Raw genomic sequence first — 17237 nt, 5'->3', positions numbered from 1 at the left:
GCAGCATCTTTCCCACCACTGAGGTCAGACTAACTGGTCTATAATTTCCTGCTTTCTCTCTCACATCTTTCTTAAAAAGTGGTACAACATTAGCCACCCTCCAATCCGCAGGAACTGATCCTGAATCTATCAAACTCTGGAAAATAATCACCAACGCACGATTTCTCGAGCCACCTCCTTCAGTACCCTGGGATGTAGACCATCAGGCCCCGGGGACTTATCAGTCTTCAGACCTAACAGTATCTCCAACACCAATACAAGATGGAAGCACAGGGACCATTCCGTCTCAGGTTAGAGAGAGGTTGGAAGGAGCTGATGCTGGTGTCAGTTGATGTAAGGGTAGGCTCTGATGTCAGTTACAAACAGCAGGCAGAGCCCCCTCTATATATATATATAGTGAAGGAGGCCTCAGATCTCTACAGGCATCACTGCTGCCTCCCCTATATTCTCCTCCTTGGTTGAGGAGTGTGGCTTATCCAAGTCCTCTGGCTGGGAAGCCTCCTCTCTCTGCTGTGGGAGGTTCTGTAGAGAGGAGTGTGTAACAATGATCCTTGAATTTTTCACTGGGACTGACTGCAACAACACCATTGGGATATTGTGGGCAAATGGATCTCATTGCCAATGAGACCAACTGTTCACTTGGTGTTGGCCCAAGTCAGCCTGTGACAACCATTATAATGAGGGCTCCTTACTCGCATCATTAGCCAGTAAGGAATGAGACTCTGTTGTCATCAAGGATCTACCCCTGAAGGTTTCAGGACAGGGAAGTGCGTAAGTGTTACAGCTGTACCTGAGGATCCAGTCAGATGGCTGAGGCGATGTTTACAGCAACCCAAGTACAAACTCCTCCCGGTTAGGAGGCTTTGGGCTTTCATTGCAGCATCACTGCACTGTAGTATGTGGTGGATTTGTGAACAGCTTGACATACCTGGTTTTTAAGAGATCCCTACAGTATGGAAGCAGGCCACATGGCCAATCGAGTCCACACTCATCCTCAAAAGAGCATCCCATCCAGACCCAAACCCTCATCCAATCCCCATAGCCCCACATTTCCCATGGCTAATCTACCTAGACTGCACAACCCTGGACACACTGGGCAATTTAGCATGGCCAGTCCATCTAACCTGCACAGCTTTGGACTGTGGGAGGAAATTGAAGAATCCATGCAGACACGGGGAGAATGTGCAAACTCCCCACCTGAGGCTGGAATCAAACATGTCTCCCTCAGTGCTAACCACTGAGCCGCTGCGCTACTTCTGGTTTTGAAAACTCTCTGACCTTCTTGACCAAAATCTTGGTGACCCTTTTTTAACGCAGTGATAAGTGACTGCCTGGAAGACCTCTCACACACACACATTGCTGGTGGTCCTCTCGGCAGTGACATTCCACACTTCTGGCATTCTGTGTTATCCCACTCCTGTGGCCCTCAGACCATCCAGATCACCGCCACAATGCGTCCCTGTTTTGACAAAAGGGCATCACAGTCACTAAGCTGAGGGCAAAGGCAGAGGAACTGAGGCAATAAAGAGAGAGGAACTGATGAGCAGTTCAGAGTAGCAGAAAGGCAGCCCAGATCAACTAAGTCACTGAGCAGAAGGGTCAAAGTGAAGCCTTTCGGATCATGGATCTCTTTGCAAGCTAAAACAGAAGAACCAGCACCTCAGACACCGTGTGGATTAGCAAGGCCTAGCATCAAACATGGGACATCTCGTGCATGGGTCTCAAAGAGGACTGAGGCAGACATGAGAACCGTCACCCCAGAAATCCTGGACACTTAGTGGAGGAGGAAAGGCACAAAGGAGGCTGGACCAGGGACCAAAGTTATCAATACAGCACCTCACTGAGGAGCTACTGGCTCCACTGGCGTAGGTGCCCCAACATCAGCAGCCCATTGAAGCGAGGTTGGAAAACAGTCACTCTGTCCCTATCACCATCTACTAAGCTGTTGCTGCATGATGCCTTCCTAAGGCTTGTCCTTTCTGTCCAGAGCCTCTTGTCGAAGCTGCCCTGGATAATAAGGTCAGCACCCCACAGATATTTTCTCATCGACCCTTTCAGAGAAGTTATTACACACATCGGGATCAGCTAGGACTTGAACTTGGGCATTCTGGTCTAGAGGTAGGGCCACTACCACTGCACTACATGGACTTTAAACATCTTCAGCTAGTACCATTGGAATCAAGGAGGACAAACAAATCCAGTTAAATATTCTTCATCATCCTGTTATAACACATGCAGGTGGAGCAGGTGGGACTTGAACAGTGGCCTAGACTGATACCATTAAAAGGGACTGGTAGGTGTGAATCTATCCAAGGTATCTCAGATGGTTCCATAGGACATGATCACTACAGATGCCACACTGACAGAATGATCCTCTTGGAGACATACAAATGTGTACAAATAGTAAAAATGATTGATTAAGTATGCTATATCACAAATGGTTTGCCTGAGGTCTGTTGTAACTCTCAGTACTATAAATAAACGTTAGCTAGCAGGCAAGGGATCTGACCTTCCATGTAAACTGTGCAATAAGAAGGCATTCAGAATATAGCCCGAACATATCAAACACCATATATAGGCTCATACGTATGGCGTCGCAGGTAAACTAAACCACGGTATTTTTTTAAGATATATTTTGCCATGGAGTGTGAGGGATTTGTTTCATAGCTGAATACCAATGTCATTTTGAGTCATTTACTTCAGCTGATGGCTATGTGTCTTTGCTTATTGGTACACAGTGTAACAGGAGCATCACACATATACAGCTTCCCCTTCAACCTGTCACAAGCACGTCACTAGTCTGCATGATACTTTCCACTGAGTCCAGGCAGTGCCCAACAAAACTGTGGAGGAAGTGGATTTTTTACAATCTGCATCATTGCATAAAAGTAGTGACTAGAAACCCAAAAAAACCTGAAGGGGTTTGAACACACAGGTTTACCCCAGTAAGATGAGATCTTGTGAGAAAACGGAGATAGTCTATATTGAGCATAACCATATGCATAAGATGTTAAGAGAGGACACCTGACCTTGAACTTTTTAGATCCCAGCTCCAGTTTAATGTGATATGACTTCATTGTGTCTTAGCTCCGTTTGGACATGTTCAGTAGTTACACACAGGATAAAGGTATAATTCCTTTCGAGCTCCTGAAAATAATGAGGATTTCTTTTTCAATAGAGCAGATGACACTTGTTGCCAAGTTTTAGATTTGGTGTTGATTTCTCAATTTCAGTGACAGTAAATGAGGATGTTAAAATTATTTTTGTCTTCAGAAAGCATATCCCAATGTGATAAATCCGTGTTTTGAATGAATTGTTATGCTCTTTCCAGAGTTTGTTTGAAGGTGGAGCATGTCATACAATTCAAACATTTTTTTCAATTCTTTTCTGGATTCTGTGCTTGATAGACAGCTGCTTTTGAATTTAACAGACAATTATTCAAACTCGGCAAAGTCTTGCTAACTTTATTGAAGGGATGTAACAACCAGAACTTTTCAAACTGATACAGCTTCTTTTATTTCTGGTGGTTTTGATGACTCATGTCATCACAATAAACCTCACAAAAAAAGGATGATTACATAAGGAGATTGATTACAATTAATTCAGTGTGGTTTCAGACCATGATTTACCATGAAAGGAATTTAGAAAGTTGAACAACTACAGCCAGAATGTATGTGAGGTTACGGGCATTTATTCATCATCAATTCACACTTAAATCAATTCGTGTTGGTTAAAACCTAAAGGGACTTCTGTGCACAGTTATTTTGATACTACTCAATGATAAGGTGGATCCTGTGGGCGAACAGAGTGGAAATGATAATTTGAGCATTTTAACAGACATTCAGTTTGTCACGACCACTTGTGCCCAGAGTGATGTGGGACATGCAATTTGTTTAGCCCCCTGATAATTTTGGAGTGTTCCAAGTTGAAAAAAAATTTGAACACTTTATTCTTTGCGTATCAGGAATTACTAACCAAACACTGCACACCACTTCCTTCTAATCCATCTGCTCTCCAAATTCTAACGAGAAGCCTTGCATTCATCCCTTTCCTACTTTGGCAAAAACCTCCCCACCCAACAGATCTCACCTCCTGACTTGCATCCATGTCCTCTTCTTCCTGGGATTTCTTGCAGGACCGACTACGGTCAACACTGAGTTCTGGGTGTGGCTGGGAGTGAGGTTTCATCTACACAGATTGGCGTACAGCACTGCCGTCCACTGAGGGTGGGTATTACACATTCTGCCAATTCAGCCTGCTCATCAACTATCTGCCAACGTTCCTTTGACACTGGTGAGGTGAGGTGAGGTGAGGTGAGGGGAGGGAGGCAAACAATTTTGCACCCTAAAATGCTCCCATCCCCCAACTACTGTAAACCCCGCCCCAAGTTTAATAAAAGATCAAAAATGGGATAAGAGTCTTCTCTGCACTTTCAATAAAGTGCCTGCACAAGACAACATTAAGAATGTTGACAGTTCACAACTGGAAGTGTTCCATGTCTTCATCCACATGGTAAACTCCAATACCTGCAATGCCCTCATTTACCAATATAATTCTGGGGCAGCACAGTAGCTCAGTGGTTAGCACTGCTGTCTCATAGTGCCAGGGACCTGGGTTCAGTTCCACCCTCAGCTCAATGTCTGTGTGGAGTTTGCATATTCTCCCCATGTCTGTGTGGGTTTCCTTTGGGTGCTCTGATATCCCCCCACAGTCCATAGATGTGCAGGCTAAATTTCCCCATTGTCAGAAATCACAGGTTACCAGGTTATAGTCCAACAGGTTTATTTGAAATCACAAGCTTTTGGAGCGAAGCTCCTTCTTCAGGTGAAGTGAGAGTGAAGCACACAGGCACAGAATTTATGGGCGGAGAGTTCAAAAGATCATAGAAATGGTGTGAGTGCAGTATTGAATAATAAGTCTCTGCAGGTGACCAAGAGTGTTAGACGGGGTGAGTAAAGTGCCAGCAGCTGAATAACAAGTGAAGGGATGACCTATAATCCGATTAAATGATCAACTCATTGATAGCCACTTCTGACGTGCCACAGCAAAAAACCGCAACATTAATATAATATCACTAGGGTGTTATGGTACTGCTTTGTGATCGCCCATTATTTCAAACACAAAGCCTGGCCTGCCACAGGGTAGGGGAGGGGCCATCAGTGAATTTTGTCCGAGGTCGGTCACAGCTTCCAGAAGCTGAGTCTTCACGAAGGTAGAAACATAGAAAATAGAAGCGGCGTAGACCATTCAGCCCATCGAATCTGCTTCAGCATTCAAAACGGCTAATCCACAAGGGTGGTACAGTGGCTCAGTGGTTAGCTCTGCTGCCTCACAGTGCCAGGGACCCATGTTCGATTCCAGCCTCGGGTAACTGTCTGTGTGGAGCTGAACGTTCTCCCCATGTCTGTGTGGGTTTCCTCCAGGTCCTCCGGTTTCCTCCCACAATCCAAAGATGTGCAGGTTAGGTGGATTGACCATGCTAAATTGCCCGTAGTATTCAAGGATGTGCAGGCTGGGTATGTTATCCATGGGAAATGCAGGGTCACAGGGAGAGGGAGAGGCGGGATGCTGAGTCTGAGTGGGATGTTGGTTGGAGGGTTGGTCCAGACTTGATGGGCCAAATAACCTCTATCTGCATGTGAACTGTCTGTGGTAGAGAATTCTATAAGCTCACAAGTCCCTGAATGAAGATATTTCTCCCCAAAATGGCCTACCCTGTGTTGCAAAATTGTGACCCCTTATTCTAGACCTTTCACCGAATCTTATCAGCACTGTCAGAGCTCTCTCTTACTCATTGAATAAATTGAACACAGGCCCAATCAAACCAATCCCTGCCCTTCATTGCACTCCCTCGATGACAAGGAGGGCCAGGCCAAGAAACCAGGGCCCTCCCCCATTGCTGCTGTTGACCTGGGCTTCCAGCTCTCCCCTGCAGTACACACACAACCTGAGGACAGAGACTCTGTCCCTGCCTGAGAACACCCTGTTTCCCCTCGGCCTTTCACACCATTTCGAGAACATTCTGTCTGGATGTATCTCTACCTGGTATGGCAACTGTACCATTCAAGATCGGAAACGGTTACAGAGAGTGTTGAACTCGGCCCGGACAATCACAAAGGCCACCCTCCCATCTATAGAATCCATCTACCAGGATTCAAGGGAAGGCCGCCAGCATTCTCAAAGACCCATCCAACCCTGGCAATGTTTTTCAACAACCTCTACCATCAGGGAGAAGGTACAGAAGCCTGAACACACACACCAGCCGGTTTCAGAACAGTTTCTACCCTACTGTTGTTAGAATACTGAATGGACTCACAAACTCTCAACATTCGTCTGTACCTGTGTTTTTGTTTTTGCCGCTGTTTACCTATTATTTACTTACTGATGCTACTTAACTCTGTGATCTGCCTGTGTTGCTCGCAAGACAACGCTTTTCACTGTGTGCGGTACACGTGACAATAAATTCAATTCAATTCAATTAATATAGTCCCATTTACCAGCATTTATGCCTCTAAACCCTTCCTATTCATGTATTCATACAGATGCCTTTCAAATGCTGTAATTGTACCAGCTTCCACCACTTACTGTGGCAGCTCAATACATACATGTACCACTCTCTGCATGCAAAAGTTGCCCCTTTTATCTCCTCTTAAATATTATTGAGGGTTTCTTCCTCTTCTACCCTTACAGGCAGTAAGTTCCACATACACACTACCTTTTGAGTGAAGAGTTTTCCTCACATCACCCTTTCACCTTCTGCCTCTTTTCTTAAAAGATCTATGTCCCCTAGCCACCCATTCGTCCATCATAAGATAATATTTTGTCCTATTTACCCTCTCTATGTCCCCTCCCCCCCTCATAATTTTATACATCTCAATCATGTCCCATCTCAGTCTTCTCTGCTCTAGGGAAAACCCCCCAGTATCCAATCTCTCTTCATCACTGAAATGCAACTGCCCAGGCAACATCCTGGGAAACATCCTGAACATATCAACACCCATTAACTTTTGGGGAACAGGGATTCAGAATTCCAGTGTGTGAGTGAAAAGTTACTTCCTGAATTGAAAGAGGTTTTGCCAGAGATTTGAAGCCATTGATTAATGCAAATGTTGAATTGCAATGAAATGAACATAAAACATCATTGAAAAAGAAACCCTTTATATTTGCACTTCTGGCATTCCCCTGATGGCTGAAGAGTTTGATTTTCTCCTTGAAGGCGAGTTTCAGCAGAAAACCTTCTTAATTTCATTAGAACTGATTATCAGTCTCATGAATAAAGATTTTGATTAAACACAGTTCTACAAATGTGCTGCACAGATGCAGGCGGAGGAAGGGTGTTTCTGATGTTGGGCTTTATTCCATAGGCAATTAAAATCAAAATCAGAAAGTATCATTTTCACAGCGTACACGAGAAGTAATAAGTTTGAGATGTTGACTGAAGCTCTCCAGATCACATGCGATGGTAGTGTCACCTCATTTTAATTGTTCAGTCTGGGTGGTACTGTAATTAAAATTCACAAAATTAGAGCTCTATTGTATGTACAGCTTACAGTCTAATAATGGTGGCTTATTATTTTTCAGGTATGAGGAACATTTAAATTCAACACAATTTAAATTTGTTATGCATTCTTTTACATGGACCTGTACGCAACAATATGTTCATTGATTCTTTCAATTTGTTCACATTGGGGTTCATTTTAAATTCACTGCTGAAGCATGAAAGTCACGTTTATTATAGAAACTGCCTCAATGGTCTTTATTATGAAGATCTATTATAAGAGCTGTCTAGCATTTGGTGTTACAAGGTCCTGTTATACAAAATATACAACGGCGTTCATAACAACTGCTTTCTGGCCTGATTGGTGAGTTGAAAATTATTCCTTCCCATTGTCATTTCCTGTTTTCAATGCTTGACCCTGCTTGCTAGCTATTGTGACCAAACCAATCCCCTACCCCCTCTCCCCCCTGCCACCCTGTTCCCCGGTGAGGTTCCCCCATTTTTATAGTTCTTGTTAGGTTAACCCAAATGGTCCTGCCCCTACCTGAGGAGGGATGAACTTCCACTCTGCCAGCTTCGTATAACCACCCACCTTCTCGGCTGGTCACAACATCCCTTAGTTTTGTCTTTTTGACTCAAATGACTTTATACTTTAAGTGGCACCAATTTTACTCGGCTTTATCGATTTATTGAAAGAGTGAGTTATTATGTACTAAACATGAAAACATAATAACTGATCAGACGTAAGAGGAGAGTCCGGCAAAATTAAGTTGGTTACCGCATCTAATCTACGACATTCGCTGCTCACAATGTGGTCTCCTCTACATTGGAGAAACAAAGCAGACACTGGGTAACTGCTTAATAGGTCACCTATGTTCTGTCTGCAAAAAAGACCCTGATGTTCCAGTTGCCTACCAATTCAACACTACACCCTGTTCCCTGGCCAACATCTCTGTCTCAGGCTTGCTGCAGTGTTCCAGCGTAAGCTGGAAAAACGCCACCATATTTTCTGCTTGGGGACGCTACAACCTTTTGGTCTCAATGTCAAGTTCAATAAAGTTAGGCCTTGAGCTGTCTTATGTCCCAGCCCCCAGCCTCAACCCAGCAGACCATGTGAGCACATCGTCTGCTTGTACGCACAAGGGAAAGTGAGGACTCCAGATCCTGGAGATTAGAGTCGAGAATGTGGTGCTGGAAAAGCACAGCAGGTCAGGCAGCATCCGATGAGCAGGAGACTTGATGTTTCAGGCAAAAGCCCTTCATCAGGAATGAGTACACACTACACATTGTTAGTCACTAACAGTCACCATGAACAACTATTCACCAACCCAGCCAGACTGTTAATCCACACCTTTGTCTGACCAACTGTGGGCTCTATCCCCAATCACTTATTATTTACTCCTTACCATTTCCCCCCAACCTATCTTCTTCATAAAAAATGAAATTTTCCTCATTGCGATCAGTTTTGAGGAAGGGTAACTGGACTCGAAACAATAACTTTGATTTTTTTCCATAAAGACTGCCAGATCTGCTGAGCTTTTCCAGCAACTTCTGTTTTTATTGTGGTTCTGATCGCCGAGCTGGAAGTTTTAGTTGCAAACGTTTCATCCCCTGGCTAGGCAACATCATCAGTGCTTGGGAGCCTCCTGCGAAGCGCTTCTTTGATGTTTCCTCCGGTGTTTATAGTGGTCTGTCCCTGCCGCTTCCGGTTGTCAGTTTCAGCTGTCCGCTGTAGTGGTTGGTATATTGGGTCCAGGTCGATGTGTTTATTGATGGAGTTTGTGGATGAATGCCATGCCTCTAGGAATTCCCTGGCTGTTCTCTGTCTGGCTTGCCCTATGATAGTAGTATTGGCCCAGTATTGGGTCCAGGTCGATGTGTTTGTTGATGGAGTTTGTGGATGAATGCCATGTCTCTAGGAATTCCCTGGCTGTTCTCTGAGTGGCTTGCCCTATGATAGTAGTGTTGTCCCAGTCGAATTCATGTTGCTTGTTGTTTGCGTGTGTGGCTACTAAGGATAGCTGTTCGTGTCGTTTCGTGGCTAGTTGATGTTCATGTATGCGGATTGTTAGCTGCCTTCCTGTCTTCAACCGGAAGCGGCAGGGACAGACCTCTATAAACACCGGAGGAAACATCAAAGAAGCGCGCTTCGCAGGAGGCTCCCAAGCACTGATGATGTTGCCTAGCCAGGGGACGAAACGTTTGCAACAAAAACTTCCACCTCGGCGAACAGAACCACAACAACAAGCACCTGAGCTACAAATCTTCGCACAAACTTCTGTTTTTATTTCTGATTCGCAGTTCTTTCAATTTTTATTGTCGATTAGTCTCTGGATGCAATGAAGAATAGATAAGGGAACATTGCAGCCTTTAAGCTGGATGTGGCTTAGCATGGGTTTCAGTCGGTGAGCAGTTGATTTCAAGATGTTTGGATTTGTCAGTCAGTTGAAAAACTTTTGTCCTGATTTTTGTTTTCAACTGTAGCTTCACTTGTTTTCTGGCTTTTAGCAAAGAGAGAGAAATGCTTCCTTCATTGTTACCTGAAGTGCAAGAATGAACAGGAGCTTTATCAGCTCTAACCCTTACACCACGCACCATTGTTCATGAATACACAGAGAGCAGGATTGAAACATGTTTTTAACTCCTATTCTTGAAAGCAGAGAAGATAAACATGTCTCTTGCTCACTCAGCTCTTTTCTCCTGTCATGCTGCTGAAGAAAGGTCACACCCAAAATGTTGACTTCTCCACCTCCTGGCTTACTGTGTTCTTCCAGCCTCCTGCTCGTCTATCTTTTCCCCTATCCTGCCCAGTATGAGATATCTTGCAGGAGAGTATGCAGTGCATTTATGACTTTAAAGTTTTTCTCTTTGAAGTTCCCTTGTTACCCTTCATGTGTTGCATTCCATAGTTCCACTGGAGACTGAGGATAAACCTGACAAGCGTTGAAGACAGTTCATTAATTGCATTACTCAGAATGTACATTCTCAGTTACTTTGGCTGTATGTTTCTTTTTAAAGACAAAAGTTGGAATTAAAAGTTCAAACATGTCCATGCATAATCCAGAGTTCTAAGCATTATAATGTCAAGCCTTGACACACCTACTAATTAATTCAATTCTTTATGGCTCTTTGAGATTTTGAAAGAAGGAAAGATTGTGAGCTGTTTTAAACTGCACAGCACCCAGTGAAGTTCTGTAGACAGTGTAGCCACTGCTCTAATGTAGGAAATACAGATCAATTAAGCTCTGACAAACATAATCACCCAAAAATCTTGTCATGAATTAATTTGGTTGAAGAATCTGAACAATGGTTATTACTCTTTTTCTTTGTAGCTGTTGCCATGGAGCTGTATCACAGTGAGATCTAGCACGTTCAGGAGGTGAGAGAGGAAGAATGGCTGAAAAGATAAAGACATTGCTGGCTTTTGGTTGAGGGTGAGGGATTTGTGCATGACAATCATTGTGCTGTCTTGCTAATAGATTGTCACCAGGACTCATGGAACCATAACAGTGAATGAGGCTGACACTCTGTAATTCCATAGCCTCAAATCAATCTACTTTAGCTCTGCTGTGCTCCGAAGAATTGACATTTCAGATAATCACCTCCAGAGCTCCGAGGTACAATAAAGTGGTACCGTTTAGAACATATACCATTAATTCATTGCTCTGTGGCTGACACTTCCGAGCAGTTTTTAATATGTTATAGTGTGCTGACAATTGAAAGCAAGCAACATGTTCTCCTTATTTTAGTTTGAGTAAACATTATGCTGCTTTGAATGGATGCTGGCAGTTTGCAACTCCCTCAGACATTGGGAATGGGCACTTCGAAACCAGGTCCATTCCTTTCCCTTCATTAATTTCAATTAATGTAGAGTTCTACAGTTCTGCTCCATTCCTGCTAAGTTCTCCTCCAAACCAAATTTCCCAGTGCATTGATTTGAAGATATCTATTTTCCTTTACAAATATCTCCAAGACCTCATTGTTTCCTAGATTCCTATTTCAGTTCCATTTTTATGCAGAAATATGCCCTTCAGTTCATGGAATGTGCACCCCCATTTAATGAGATTGTGGCTGATCTGATAATCCCTAACTCCACTTTTCTGTTTCATCCACATAGCCTTTAGTCCCCTGAATGATTAGAAATCTGCCTCTATCTGACCACAGCTCATGTGGTCTTTGTGGGCAGATGATTGCTGCCTCATCCTTCTTTCCTTGACGGGTCTATGAGTCAATTAGGTTTCCATTGATAGAGGAACAACCACTAGTGAGTCTTAACAAGACCAGGCTGATATCTTAAACAAGAGGTTGTTTATTGTGTGATTGTAATTAGGTACAAGTGACATCAGCTGGACAATATTACTGAAGCTTGTTGAAAGTCAGACATGACATATCTGTCACCTTCAAACTTCACGAGCAGCTCTCTCAATTTGCCCATTATCTATGGCATCATCTGATCAGGTGGAGCTTATTACAGTCGCCAACATTAACCCTTTCAGAAATATTGCCTTTCAAAACAGTTTGATCTCCTGGCATACCTGCTGGCTGATGATGAGGTGGGTTTGGGCCTGGGATCCCAACAGTCCAGGTTTCCTCGAGATTTCTGCACTGTCTTTGTGATAGCATGGACAGTCTGGTCCAGCCAGGGACTCCTTCCAGGAGCTTCAGTGGCTGTTTTTCTCAGCATCTATCTGGGTCTGCTTGTGATGGCTTCAGTCAGACTCTGACTCCAAGCACCGTTTTCTTCAGATCGTGGTGGGTCCAGCCTGGGATTACAATGGAGGTTTGGATCCTTGAGTGCAGAGCTGTGAAATGGACTAAGTGGAATTTGTCTTAAGTTCTCTTTCTTTAATTTCTTTTTTTCTTTATGATATCATCATTGAAGGATTCTCATTTTGAACGTTTTATTTCTTTATTTTTCCAACTTATCACTATTAATTTATACTTTTGAATGTCTGCAATGATGACATTTTTTTTATTGTTTTCTTTTTCCCTAACAATTTGTACTCAAGAATCTGTACCTTTGTACCGAAGAAGGCACTGTAAGTGGGACTTGTAAACTTTTCACTGTACTCATGTGAGTATATGAAACAATAAAGCTAGTTCAATATGTCTTTCATTTGTAAGGCTTTATATTTGTTCAGGGGAAAGTGAGGACTGCAGACGCTGGAGATTAGAGTCGAGGGTGTGGTGCTGGAAAAGCACAGCAGGTCAGGCAGCATTCGAGGAGCAGGAAAATCGACATTTCGGGCATAAGCTTCATGAAGGGCTCCTGCCCAAAACGTCAATTCTCCTGCTCCTCGGCTGCTGCCTAATCTGCTGTGCTTTTCCAGCACCACACTCTCGACTTTATATTTGTTCAGTTCAGTTTCTTCTGATTTTGCACCAGTTAAAGACATCCTTGGATGGACCCTGTTCATTAGCGTTCTTGCTTTCAACCATCTCATTAATTAACAATCACACAGCACCAGGTTATAGTCCAACAAGCTTATTTGGAAGCACTAGCTTTCGGAGCGCTGCTCCTTCATCAGGTGGTGTGGAGTTTCATTCCACTCTTCTCACCAAAGCCGAATAAAAACAGTAATCACTTTAACTTTCTTTTCTCTGCACTGAAAGTGTTAACTGGACTGACTACATAAATACTAAAGTACAATAAAAACTACATGAGTCCTCACTTTCTCCTACATAAATATGATGGTGACTAAAGCAGGTCAAAGGTTGGTCATTCTGCAATGAGAAAGTCATCTCCAGACTCTACAAAGCCTGTCCAGCATTGACAAGAAACAATCAGGAGGGTGATAGAATGCTCTTCACTGGCCTGGATGGGGGCAGCTCAACACCATCCAGGACAAAGCCGCCCACCTGACTGGCACCATATCCCCCACCTTTAGCAATCACTCCCTCCAACACCAATACACAGTGTGAACTGTCATGATCTATTTGGGAAAGTGAGCTAATACAGTGCTTCTACTCCTGAGGTTGTCACAAAAGTTAACAATTTAATCAATTTACTTGAAGTCCCCAAGTTCCTTGTCTGATAGACTCAAGTTAAAAGAAACTGAACAGTTTTCTATACTTAAAACAACTACTATTTATTACAAATCAATTAATTCTAAGCAGGGAAATCAGATTATGAATAATGAACATATGCTAGCAAAACTGTCAAGGGAAAGAAACTGTAGAAACGTTTCCTGGGCTTCATAAGTTTTTGGAACCTAAACAAAATGTTAAATTTCCTGAGGTTAGTTACATTGGAGTGGAAAACATGTTTCACCCTGTAAATGAGATGGAAAACTGACTATCATGGTTCATGTTTTCCACTGCTATCAAAGCTGAAGACTGGTCAGATTCCAAGTTACAACAAAGTTCAAAATGAAATGCAAACAAAGAGGCAGCAATTGAATCATCTACACCACATCAGGGGACATCTCATGATAGATAGTGCAAGTGTCTGCCAATGAATTCAATTTGATTTGATTTATTGTTGTCACATGTATCGAGATACAGTGAAAAGTATTGTTCTGCATGCTATCCAGGAAAATCATACCTTATATAAGTATGTTAGGGGAATAGAACACAATGTAGAATATAGTGTTACAGGTACAGAGAAGGTGCAGAGAAAAATCAATTCAAATACACGTTAAAAAAGCTGGTAACAGCAGGGAAGAAGCTGTTCCTGAATCTGTTGGTACATGGTTTCACACTTTTGTATCTACCGCCTGATGGAAGATGTTGGAAGAGAATATAACTGGGGTGGAAGAGGTCTTTGAAAATGTTGTCTGCTCTAATCAGACTACTGTATAACTCAGTGAACAATTATCTCGTCCAAATTTCAGTCTGTTACTGGGGTCTAAGCTGATTAGCTAGAGATAATTCAAGCACAATGACTAAACTCTCACCTTCCAAAGAAGAATCCCTTCACTATTAAAAGATATCACAGGATGTGAACAATCTCACTTCACCAATAAATCACTTGGGGGAAGGAATGCTCAAAATAGCTTAGAGGGATACATAACAAGTCTACATACTTCAGAACAGAATCATAATGAAATTCCGTTGATACAAGTTAGCAAGATAGTGCACATAACGCCATGGTAGACTCCAGTAAAAGGAGACAAACAATGGGTAAGTATGCAAGATACTGTGATTAAGCAATTTATCTGTGAGAACAGGGACCATTCCAGCACCTACAAAGAACACACATCCGTCATTGGAGTTCTCTCCAAAGAAATAAAAACTGTTCAATTGTACAGAGAACTACAGACCTCAGATCTTCAGGAAGACAGTACATACCAACGAGCTTCGACCCAACAAATAGTTATTCTTCCAATTCTGAAGGGTGCATCTATGGACAGAATAGTGAGACCTCAAGATTGTCTGAAATTGTAAAGTTAAAGACTTGGGAGGAGATGGGGAATGGAAATGTAAGTTTATTAGCAGAAATATAACATCAAGAAGGTCGATAAGACTTGGGGGAAAATGTTGTTTAAAAGGTTGTGGAGGCCGGGTCATGAATATATTTAAAACTGAGATCGATAGCTTCTGGAGTATCAAGGGGATCAAGAGTGAAGGGGAGAAAGCAGGAGAACGGCGTTGAGAAACTTATCAGCCATGTTTGATTGGTGGAGCAGACTAAATGGGTTGAATGGCCGAATTTCTGCTCTTATGTCTTATGGCCTTTCACCAGTTTCCTTAATTCCACTCCCCCAACTGTATCCTAAGCCTCCAACCCAGCACTGCCCCCTTGACCTGTCCTACCTGTCCATCTTCCTTTCTTCACACCCATCCACTCCACCCTCCCCTCCGACCTATCATGTCCACCCACACCTTCATCTACCTATCGCATTCTCAGCTACGTTTCCCCCCAGGCCACCCTCCTCTCATTTATTCTCAGCCCCCCGGCCCACAAGCCTCATTCCTGATGAAGGGCTTATGCCCAAAATGTCGATTCTCCTGCTCCTCGGATGCTGCCTGACCTGCTGTGCTTTTCCAGCACCACATCCTTGACTTATAATCTTATGGCTAAAATTGTCACAATTTGTACATACTATATCTGTATAATAACACATATTATTTTCTGTAGATTTTCTGTAAACTAATGGCATCAAGGATATGGAATTAATGTCGGACAGTGACATCGATGTAGGTAATTCGCCATAATCTAATTGGATTGTACAGCAGACCCAGGGACTGGAAGGTCTGCTCCTATATCCGTTCTTAGACTTAACTGAGTGCAGTATGCAACACCTACAGTGATGATGTTATGGGAACTTGATTAGAGTAAACTCGGAGTTTATAGGAGACATACATGTGTCGGGTATGGTCCTTACAATCTCCGTGTAAAGCAAGTAAATTAATGTATGCAGGGTGCCTTCCTGTATACCACAAAGACCAAATCCTTAATTTCAGCAGCAACCATCTCAACATCCACAGACAGAGCTGTGTCAGAACATTATTCAAACGAGCAATAACACACTCCAGCACCCCGGAACGACACACAAATGAAAAAGAACACTTCCACAAAACCTTTGCAAAGAATGGATACCCAATCAGCTTCATCCGCCGATGTTTATGGAGCAGACAACGTCATGGAGACTCAGGACAGCCAAATACACTGGTCACCCTCTCTTATCTTAAGAACATCTCAGAAATGACAGCAAGATTCCATGAGATCATGGTAGCGCACAAACCCACTGCTGCACCATGCTAACTTTGTCAAGGACGTAACATTCCATATCCATAACATACAGAACCAACATAATACTGTCGACAAAATCCCATGCGGTGATTGCCACAAACATTTCATCAGACAGACTGGAAGGAGACCAGATACCAGAATACATGATCACCAATTGCCAGTAAAAAGACACGGCCAATTTTCATTCATCTCCACACACTCAGACAAGAAGGGCCATCAATCCGACTGGGATAATGTAACCATCTTGCGACAAGCTAACCAAAGAGGAATTTCTAGAGGCCTGGTTCTCAACCCGGAACTCTATCAACAGACATGTAGAAATGGACTCCATATACAAACCACTGTGAAGCAGGACTGGAAATGCCATCTCCCACCATAACAGACCGGGTCAGATAAATAATAATCAGATTAGTTCACAATGTTCTATCAGAAGGTGCGCTGAGGATGTTACTTGGCAGGGTGATGAAACATCTGCATACAAAACTTGGCGAGCAAACCAACAACTGAATCCACAACACGAGCCTCAAATCTTTTCAAAAACCTTCAAAATGAATTTGTGTTCTGTAAATATTTGCTGTGAAACTAATAAAAACTTGTTGTTTACTCAACAAGACTTCTAGTTGGAACAGAAAGCTGGATGTCCTAATCCATATTAAATTACTTTGGGCTTCAAGGAACTCACAAACGTAATATCCTTGGCAAGGAACACAACATGTGTCTGATGGAATACTGTCTACTTGCCAAGATGAATGTGGCTCCAATTGAACACCATCAATTGCCAATTGTTCAGACCTCCTGACACACAGTGGTACAAGTGAGCACCAACTACAAGATGCATTCCAGCAACTCACAAGAGCTTCCATCAAATACTTCTTCCAAATCTATGACGTCTTCCACCTGAAAAGAGAAAGGCTGGCAAACATCTTGGACCACCTCCACAACTAGCTTCTTCAACTCACACACTATCCTGGCTTGGAACTGTATCACAATGTTTCTTCACTTTGATTTGGTCAAAATCCTGGAATTTCTCTCCAACAGCACAAT

Source organism: Chiloscyllium plagiosum, chromosome 27 (assembly GCF_004010195.1).
Source record: "Chiloscyllium plagiosum isolate BGI_BamShark_2017 chromosome 27, ASM401019v2, whole genome shotgun sequence".
Lineage (NCBI taxonomy): Eukaryota > Metazoa > Chordata > Chondrichthyes > Orectolobiformes > Hemiscylliidae > Chiloscyllium > Chiloscyllium plagiosum.
Note: the sequence above shows the minus strand (reverse complement) of the source record.